Consider the following 9,028-nt stretch of genomic DNA (forward strand, 5'->3'; position numbering starts at 1 on the left):
CATGAGGTTGCAAAAGAGTCAGACACAACTTTGCGACTAAACAAATGGGGTCTTGGCAGACAGAGATGCCTGATAGTTTTCTTTCTTTTTTTCCCTTTTTAAGTGGATGGGTAGAAGGGAGGTGCATGAACAGTGTCTCTGGAGGGAGAGGAGGCACTTAATAAACCAACTCTAATTTACTGGGTAGGGTTTGGGGCAGTGTGACTAAGGGGTTAATTAGCTTCAGGTCTGGGCCGGGGCAGGCCTACCTGGGAATGACCTGAGATCTCTGAGTTCACACAGCAAAATAGAATACCTGCTATAGAAAATAGTTTGTTGGTTCCCCATGAAAGTTAAACATAGGGGCTTCCCTGGTGGCTCAGTGGTAAAGAATCTGCCTGCCAATGCAGGAGACATGGGTTCCATCCTTGACCCAGGAAGATCCCGAGTGTGGTGGAGCAACTAAGCCCATACACCACAACTACTGAGTCTGTGCTCCAGAGCACAGAAGGCACAGCTACTGAAGCCCGGGCACCCCGGAGCCAGTGCTCCAGACGAGAGAAGCCACCGCAATGAGAAGCCTGCACACCGCAACTTGAGGCTAGCCCCAGTTCACCAGAGCTAGAGAAAACCGTACGTTCACCAGTAAAGGAACGGATAAACGAAACTATACAACAGTATATCTTTCAGCCATATAAAAGGTGGACAATTAGTCAGCAAAAAGTACCAATACATGCTGCTGCTGCTGCTGCTGCTGCTGCTGCTAAGTCGCTTCAGTCGTGTCCGACTCTGTGCGACCCCATAGACGGCAGCCCACCAGGCTCCCCTGTCCCTGGGATTCTCCAGGCAAGAACACTGGAGTGGGTTGCCATTTCCTTCTCCAATGCATGAAAGTGAAAAAATAAAGTGAAGTTGCTCAGTTGTGTCCGACTCCTAGTGACCCCATGGACTGCAGCTCACCAGGCCCCTCCGTCCATGGGATTTTCCAGGCAAGAGTACTGGAGTGGGTTGCCATTGCCTTCTCCCCAACACATGCTACAACATGATAAACCTTGAAAATATGGATGAATCTTCAAAACGTGATGCTAGGTGAAAGATACCAGACAGCAAAGACTACGTAGAGCATCATTTCATCTATATGAAATGTCCAAATTAAACAAATCCATGAAGACAAATTATGGTTCAGGACAGGACTGAAGGAGGTGAGTTGGTGTTAGCAGGCATGAGTGGGGAATGACTGCTAATGGGTACCAGGTTTCTTGTGGGGTAATTAAAATGTTCTAAAATTAGTGATGATGGCTGCATGACTCTCTGAATATACCTAAAGCCACTGAACTGTATATGTTTAAAAGGTAAATCTTATGGTATGTGAATTATATCTCAAGAATTCTGTTATAAAGATTGTTGTTGCTCAGTAGCTAAGTCATGCCCAACATTTTGCGACTCCATATGGTGACAAATAAGCACTTGAAAAGATGCTTCTCATTATTAACTATTGGGACATATACATGAGATACTCCCACATATCTGTTAGAAAGACTTTAAAAAAAAAAAAAAGGAAAAAGACTGAAAATATCAAGAACTGACAAGGTCGTGGACCCGTGGGGAGTCTCATACATTGCTGGTGGGAATGCAAGATGGAGCAACTTTGGAAAACAGTTTGGCAGGGTTTTTTTGTAAAGTTACATGTACGATGGCTCAATAACTTATTCTTAGGTATTTACCAAAGATAGATGAACACATGTTCATACAGAAACCTAAACCTGAATTTTATAGCACTGTCATGCATAATCGCCCAAACAAGAAACAACTTAAGGACTTCTCTGCAGTCCAGCAGGTAAGACTCCGAGATTCCATTGCAGAGAGCATGGATTCAATCCCTGGTAAGAGAATTAATATCCCATAAGCCGATCCCTGGGTCAGGAAGATCTCCTGGAGGAGGAAATGGCAACCCACTCCAGTATTCTTGCAAGCACAATCCCACGAACTGGGGAGCTTGGCAGGTACAGTCCATGGGGCTGCACAGAGTCTGATGCAGCTAAACATGCTCACATGTTCACTAGTAAATAATAAGCTGCATACAGCCAAAATAAAAAGCAACCCAAATATTTCAGCTGATGAGTAACCAACCACGATGTACCCGTACAATGCAAGATGAGTCAGTGACAGAAAGGAATGAACTATGGCTTCAACAACATGGATGAATGTCAAATTAAATAGGTTAAGTGAAAAAAGACAGCCTCAAAAGGCAACATATATATGGTATGGGGACTTCCCCTGGCAGTCCAGTGGATAGGACTCTGTGCCTCCAAAGCAGGAGGCATGAGTTCCATCCCTGATCAGGGAACTAAGATCTCACATGCTGGTATAGTGGAGCCAAAAAAAAAAGGCAAAATACAGTATGAAGCCATTTATAGGATGAATGGTAAAATAGCAGGAAGAGAAGACAGGTCAATGGTTGTCTGGGACTGGCAGTAGAGCGAGGGGCTGACTACACAGAGGAACCCATGGGAATTTTGGAGGCGATGGTGCTTGGCGATGTGACTGTATTCTGCCAAAAATCAGAAACCTGTAAGCTAAGATGAATGAATTGTTCTGTGTGAAAATTATACCTCAATGAATCTGACTTCAAAAGAAAAAATATGAAAGCAAAGCGGGAAATTACTCTTTCTGCTCATATGGCTGGACCAACCATCTAACTCCATCTTTCCTTCCCAGAAAGCAATCACTGTTATCAGCCTGTGTATCCTTTCAGCTTCTCAGAAATATTCTAGATATATACAAGTGCATATGTACATATGCATGTATGCACACACAATACGAAGTGAAGTGAAGTGAAGCCGCTCAGTTGTGTCCAACTCTTTGCGACCTCATGGACTGTAGCCTACCAGGCTCTTCCGTCCATGGGATTTTTCCAGGCAAGAATACTGGAGTGGGTTGCTATTTCCTTCTCCAGGAGATCTTCCCGACCCAGGGACTGAACCCGGGTCTCCCGCATTGTAGGCAGGTGCTTTACCATCTGAGCCACCAGGGAAGTCCCATATACAATATGCATACATATAATTTTAGAAGTCTATTATACACTGGGTTTTACTGTGCTTTGCACTTTAAAAATCTTGAACATCCTCCCATATCAATTCATAGCAGGTTGTCGCATTCCTTTTTTCTTTTTTTGAAGCAGGCAGACACCGTGGCTGAACTCAAGCTGCAGACCACCTCCCCTGGAAGGTAAGCAGCTGCTGAAGTGTAGCAATTCACTTTGTTTAACCACCACAGCTGGAGTTGACCTGTTTACAAGTGATCTGCTAGAGATTTCAGCAGGGGTCATGTATAGAATGTGAGGTTCCTCTTCTCTGGATCTCCCTTTCCAGGATTTCCCCCTCAATTTCCAGAGGCAGTGTTCATGAAAGGGAAGCCCATGGCTCAATCGGGAAAGAATCTGCTGGCAATGAAGGAGACCCAAGTTTGATCCTGGGCCCCGAATATCCCCTGGAGGAGGAAACAGCAACATACTCCAGTATTCTTACCTGGAAAATCTCATTGACAGAGGAGCCTGGTGGGCTACCGTCCATAGGGTTGCAAAGAGCCAGACATGAATGAAACCACTTAGCACGTGTTCATGAACACTCAGCCCTCTGACTCTTCAGGTCAGTAAACCCAGGAATTCTGGCAGAATTGTAGCCACCCCACCTCCAGCGCCTCCACTTAGCAAAGATTTGCGCTGCCTTTGAAAACAGGACATTCACCCGGTCCTGTCCTTTTCTTCTACGTAATAGCCACCACTAGAACCCGCCTGTCTTTAAACATTCCGAAGTGCCCTCATGCATGCTAAGTCCCTTCAGTTATGTCCAGGTCTTTTCGACTCTCTGGACTGTAGCCCACCAGGCTCCTCTGTCCATGGGAATCTCCAGGCAAGAATACTGAAGTGGGTTGCCATGCCCTCCTCCAGGGGATCTTGCCAACCCAGGGATTGAACCTTCGTCTCTTAAGTTTCCTGCATTGCCAGGTGGGTTCTTTACCACTAGTGCCACCTGGGAAGCCCTCGGGTCATTAATTAATTCATTTGTTTTTAATATTTTGTCCAGCATTTTATCACTGTTAACTGCATGTGACTGATCTGGGGGGGTATAAGTCCTTGACTGGAAGAGGGACTTTGCCTCACTCTTTTTAACTGCCACATTTTACCTTCAGGACCACTCTGCAAGAAGGGTAATGTTCTTGCCTCCTGTCTGCAGAGCAAAGTGTCGTATGGGCCCATTGGACCCCAGAACATTGGAGCATTTTGAGATTGAGTGTGATTTTTTCCCCAAAAAGATTTTATTTTATTTTTTAGCCATTTAAAAAAATTGAAGTGTAGTTAATTTACAATATGTTAGTTTGGCGTGTACAGCAAAGTGATTCAGTCATATATATATATATAATTATGTATGTACATACATACATATTATTTCCTTTTCCAGATTCTTTTCCATCATATGTCATAGCAAGATATTGAATGTAGTTCCCTGTGCTATAGGTCCTTATTGTTTATCTAAGGGGATCTTCCTCCTTCCTGATCCAGGGATCTAACCCACGTGTCTTACGTCTCCTGAGTTGGCAGGTAGGTTCTGTACCACTAGCACCACCTGGGAAGCCCATAGGTAGTAGTGTGTGTCTGTTAACACCAAGTTCCAATTCATCACTTTTCCTGTTTCCATAGATCGTTTTCTATGTCTGTGTGTTTATTTCTGTTTTGTACATAAGTTCATTTATATCATATTTTAGATCCACATATAAGTGATATCATATGATATCTGTCTTTCTCTGTCTGACTTACTTCACTCAGTATGTTAATCTCTAGGTTCATTCATGTGCTGGAAGTGGCATTATTTCATTCTTTTATGACTAACATTCCATTGTCTATAGATTATACATCTTCTTTATTCATTTATCTGTTGATGGACACTTAGGTTGTTTCTTGGCTATTGTAAATAGTGCTGCTATGAACACCAGGACACATGTATCCTTTCAAATTAGAGGTGTTTTTGTGTATGTGAGTCTCTTCTGCATATATGCCCAGGAGTCGGATTGCTGGATCATATGGTAATTCTGAATTTTTCAAGGAAACTCTGTGCAGTTCTCTACCGTGATTGCACCAATTTACATTCTCACCAACAGTACGGGAGGGTTCCTGTTTCCCCACACCTTCTCCAGCATTTGTTACTTGTAGACTTTCCTGTATGATTTTATTTGTTTATTTCTGGCTGTACTGGGTCTTTGTTTCTTCGAGGGCTTTTATCTCTAGTTGCAATTAGTGGGGGCTACGCTCTAGTTTCAGTGTGCAGGCTTCTCATTGCAGTGGCCTCTCTTGTTGCAGATCCCAGGCTCTAGGGCACACGGTCTTCAGTAGTTGCGCACATGGGCTCGGCAGTTGTGACTCCCGGGGTCTAGAGTTCAGGCTCAATTGTTGTGGCTTAGTTGCTCCAAGGCATGTGGGATCTTCCCAGACCAGGGATCGAATCTGTGTCTCCTGCATTGGCAGGCAGATTCTTTAAAACCGAGCCACTAGGGAAGCCTGAGTTTATAGACTTCTTGATGATGACCATTCTGACTGTTGTAAGGTAATATCTCATTGTAGTTTTGATTTGCATTTCTCTAATAATTAGCGACGTTGAGCATTTTTCATGTGCCTATTGGCCATCTGTATGTCTTCTTTGGAGAAATGTCTATTTAGACCTTCTGCCCATTTTTTTTCTTGCCATTTAAAAAAATTATTGGCATATAATTGCTTTACAATGTTGGATTAGTTTCCGCTGTACAATGAAGTGAGTCAGCCATATGTAAACATATATTCCCTCCCTCTTGGACCTCTTTCCCACCCCACCCCCCATTTTTTGATTGGGTTGTTGGGGGTTTTTTTGTTGTTGATGTTATTAAGCTGTATGAGATGTTTGTATAATTTAGAAATTAATCCCTTTGTATGAGCATCATTTGCAAATATTTTCTCCCAGTTGTAGTTTGTCTTTTCATTTTCCTTGTGGTTTCCTTTGCTGCACGAAAGCTTTTAAGTTTAATTAGGTCCCATTTATGTACTTCTGTTTTTATTTCTATTACTCTAAAACGTGGCTTAAAAAGGATATTGCTGCTATTTATGTCAAACAGTGTTCTGCCTATGTTTTCCTCTAGAAGTTTTATTGTATCTGGTATAACATTTAGGTCTTCAACCCATTTTGAGTTGATTTTTGTATATGGTGTTAGAGAATGTTCTAAACTGTTTCTTTTACATGCAGCTGTCCAGTTTTCCAAGCACCATTTATTGAAGAGACTGTCTTTTCTCCATTGTATTGTGTTGACTCCTTTATCATAGATTAATTGGTCATAAGTGCATGGGTTTATTCCTGAGCTTTCTGCTCTGTTCCATTGATCTATGTGTCTGATTTTGTGCCCATAACATACTGTTTTGAATACTATAGCTTTGTAGTATAGTCTGAAGTCAAGGAGTCAGCAGAGGAGTCTGAAGTCAATTCCTCCCACTCCATTCTCCTTTCTCAAGACCGCTTTGGCTATCGCTTTGGGCTCTTTTGTGTTTCTATACAATTTTTAAAATGTGTTGTTTCAGATTATTGAAGAGATATATGCACTGTCATGGCTACTGCAGCATTATCCACAATAGCCAAGATATGGAGACAACCTCAATGTCCATGATTAAAGAAGATGTGGCACACACACACACACACACACTAGAATACTATTTATCTAGGAGAATAAAGGAAACCCAGCCACATGTGACAACTTGGATGGACCTTGAGGATATTAAGTGAGATGAGTCAGGCAGAGAAAGACAAACACTGTATAACAAGACACAGATGCAGAGAACAAACAGAGGACACCGAGCGGGAAAGAGAAGCGTGGGGTGAATGGAGAGATCGGGACTGACGTGTATACACTATGGGTATGTGTATGTGCTTGGTCACTCAGTCGGGCTGACTCTTTGCAACTCCATGGACTATAGCCCATCAGACTGCTCTGTTCACGGGATTCTACAAACAAGAGTATGGAAGTGGGTTACCATTTCCTTCTCCAGGACACTATGGATACTATGTGTAAAATAGATAACTGCTGCTGCTGCTGCTGCTAAGTCGCTTCAGTCGTGTCCGACTCTGTGCGACCCCAGAGACGGCAGCCCACCAGGCTCCCCGTCCCTGGGATTCTCCAGGCAAGAACACTGGAGTGGGTTGCCATTTCCTTCTCCAATGCATGAAAGTGAAAAGTGAAAGTGAAGTTGCTCAGTCGTGCCCGACTCCTCCCAGCGACCCCATGGACTGCAGCCCACCAGGCTCCTCCGTCCATGGGATTTTCCAGGCAAGAGTACTGGAGTGGGGTGCCATTGCCTTCTTCAAAAATAGATAACTAGTGAGAATCTACTCTATAGCAGAGGGAACTCTACTCCATGCTCTGTGGTGACTTATATGGGAAGAAAATTTTTAAAAAGAGGGGATATAGTGTATGTAAAGCTAATTCATTTGGCTGTACAATAGAAATTAACACATTGTACAGCTATTATACTCCAATAAAAATTTTTTTAATAAAAATATTCTAGTTCTGTGAAAGATGTCATAGGTAATTTGATAGCGATTGTGAGTGTGGGTGTTGTATTTTTGGTTTGGGGGATTTTTTGAGGGGGATCTTTTTATTTTGGCAAATGAAATACTTTCAGTGTGACCTTGGAAAGGTCACTTAACTTCAGTTCTCATTTATAAATCTGAATAATGATGATGTTTTCCTTACAGGATGAACCTGACGGTCAATGCAATAATGCAATGATGTTTACATGGCACTTAGTCTATGCAGGTATTGCTCTTGGGTGCTTTAGTTTTTCCAGTAACCTGTGAGTGAGGTACTATTATTATCAGCTGCATTGGACAGTGACAAAAACCAGGGCACAGCGAGTTTACCTGGCTTGTCCAGTGCCCCTCACGTAGTACGTGGCAGAGCTGGGATTTCCACCAAGACTATGCGCTGCCTGCATCTGTGCACTCAACCACGTGCAACCAGGAATGTGGAGGCTCTTTATCCTAGCTGTTCATCAGAAACACCTGCACATCCTGCCAAGTCCTGCTGAATCAGAGCCTTCAGACTCTGCTTTGGAAGCCAGCTCTGTGCCTAGTCACAGAATCAGGGCTCAAATATGGGCATCCCTTTCTCCTCCCAGTCTCCCTCTGCCAGCCTCACTGGGGAGGATGTCTACCCCCAGCTCCTTCCTCTACCAAATCACATACCTAAACGATTAGGGTTACCTTTGACTCATTCCTGCCAGATCTGTGTTACCAGCTTGCACAACAGGTGGAACAGGCTCCAGGAGCTACCGGAAGAAACAGCTCTCCTTTGCATCATCCTTCCCCACCTATCTGCAGTGTAACCCTGGCCGCGTGACCACTGGGAATGATGCTATGAGCCACGGTGTATGTGCCACCCAAACTCTGCCTTTAAACAGCCACACCTGACAGCTCCATGCTATCCCAGGCCCCTTCAAGTTCCTGGAACCTCCCAGATGCTTCTGAGGATAATTATAGTTCAGCTGTGGTATCAGTCATACTCAAATTGCTCTGAATGTTAACCCGAGAGGGTCCTGCCTGAGTTCTCATATTTCTCTAGAACATTCCTCTCTAAATCAAAATTTGTTTAAATGGCTTTTATGGTCCTATGTGATTGGGCCCCTGCATATGCTTGTGGCCTAAGCTCGGACACTCCCCATCATTATCTGTGCCTCAGCCATCCCAGCCTTTTGACTGTCCCTTGATTACACCTTAGGACTCTTGCACAAGGCATTCATCCTGCCGGGAATCTTCTTAGAACCTCACACTCAAATGTCACCTCCTCACAGAGGCCTCTCCTGACCATCCAGTGTTAAGTCACCCTCAGCCACCACTCCCATCACTCTCCATCTCCCTAACCTGGTTTAATTTTCTTCACAGCACTTATCACATTCTACAGTTGTCTTCTCTCTACTTGTCTAGTTGCTTATTGTGATATTCCTCGACTAGAACAGAAACTCTAGGATAGCAAAAGC

This window comes from Bos javanicus, chromosome 25 (assembly GCF_032452875.1).
Source record: "Bos javanicus breed banteng chromosome 25, ARS-OSU_banteng_1.0, whole genome shotgun sequence".
In the NCBI taxonomy this organism is placed as follows: Eukaryota; Metazoa; Chordata; class Mammalia; order Artiodactyla; family Bovidae; genus Bos; species Bos javanicus.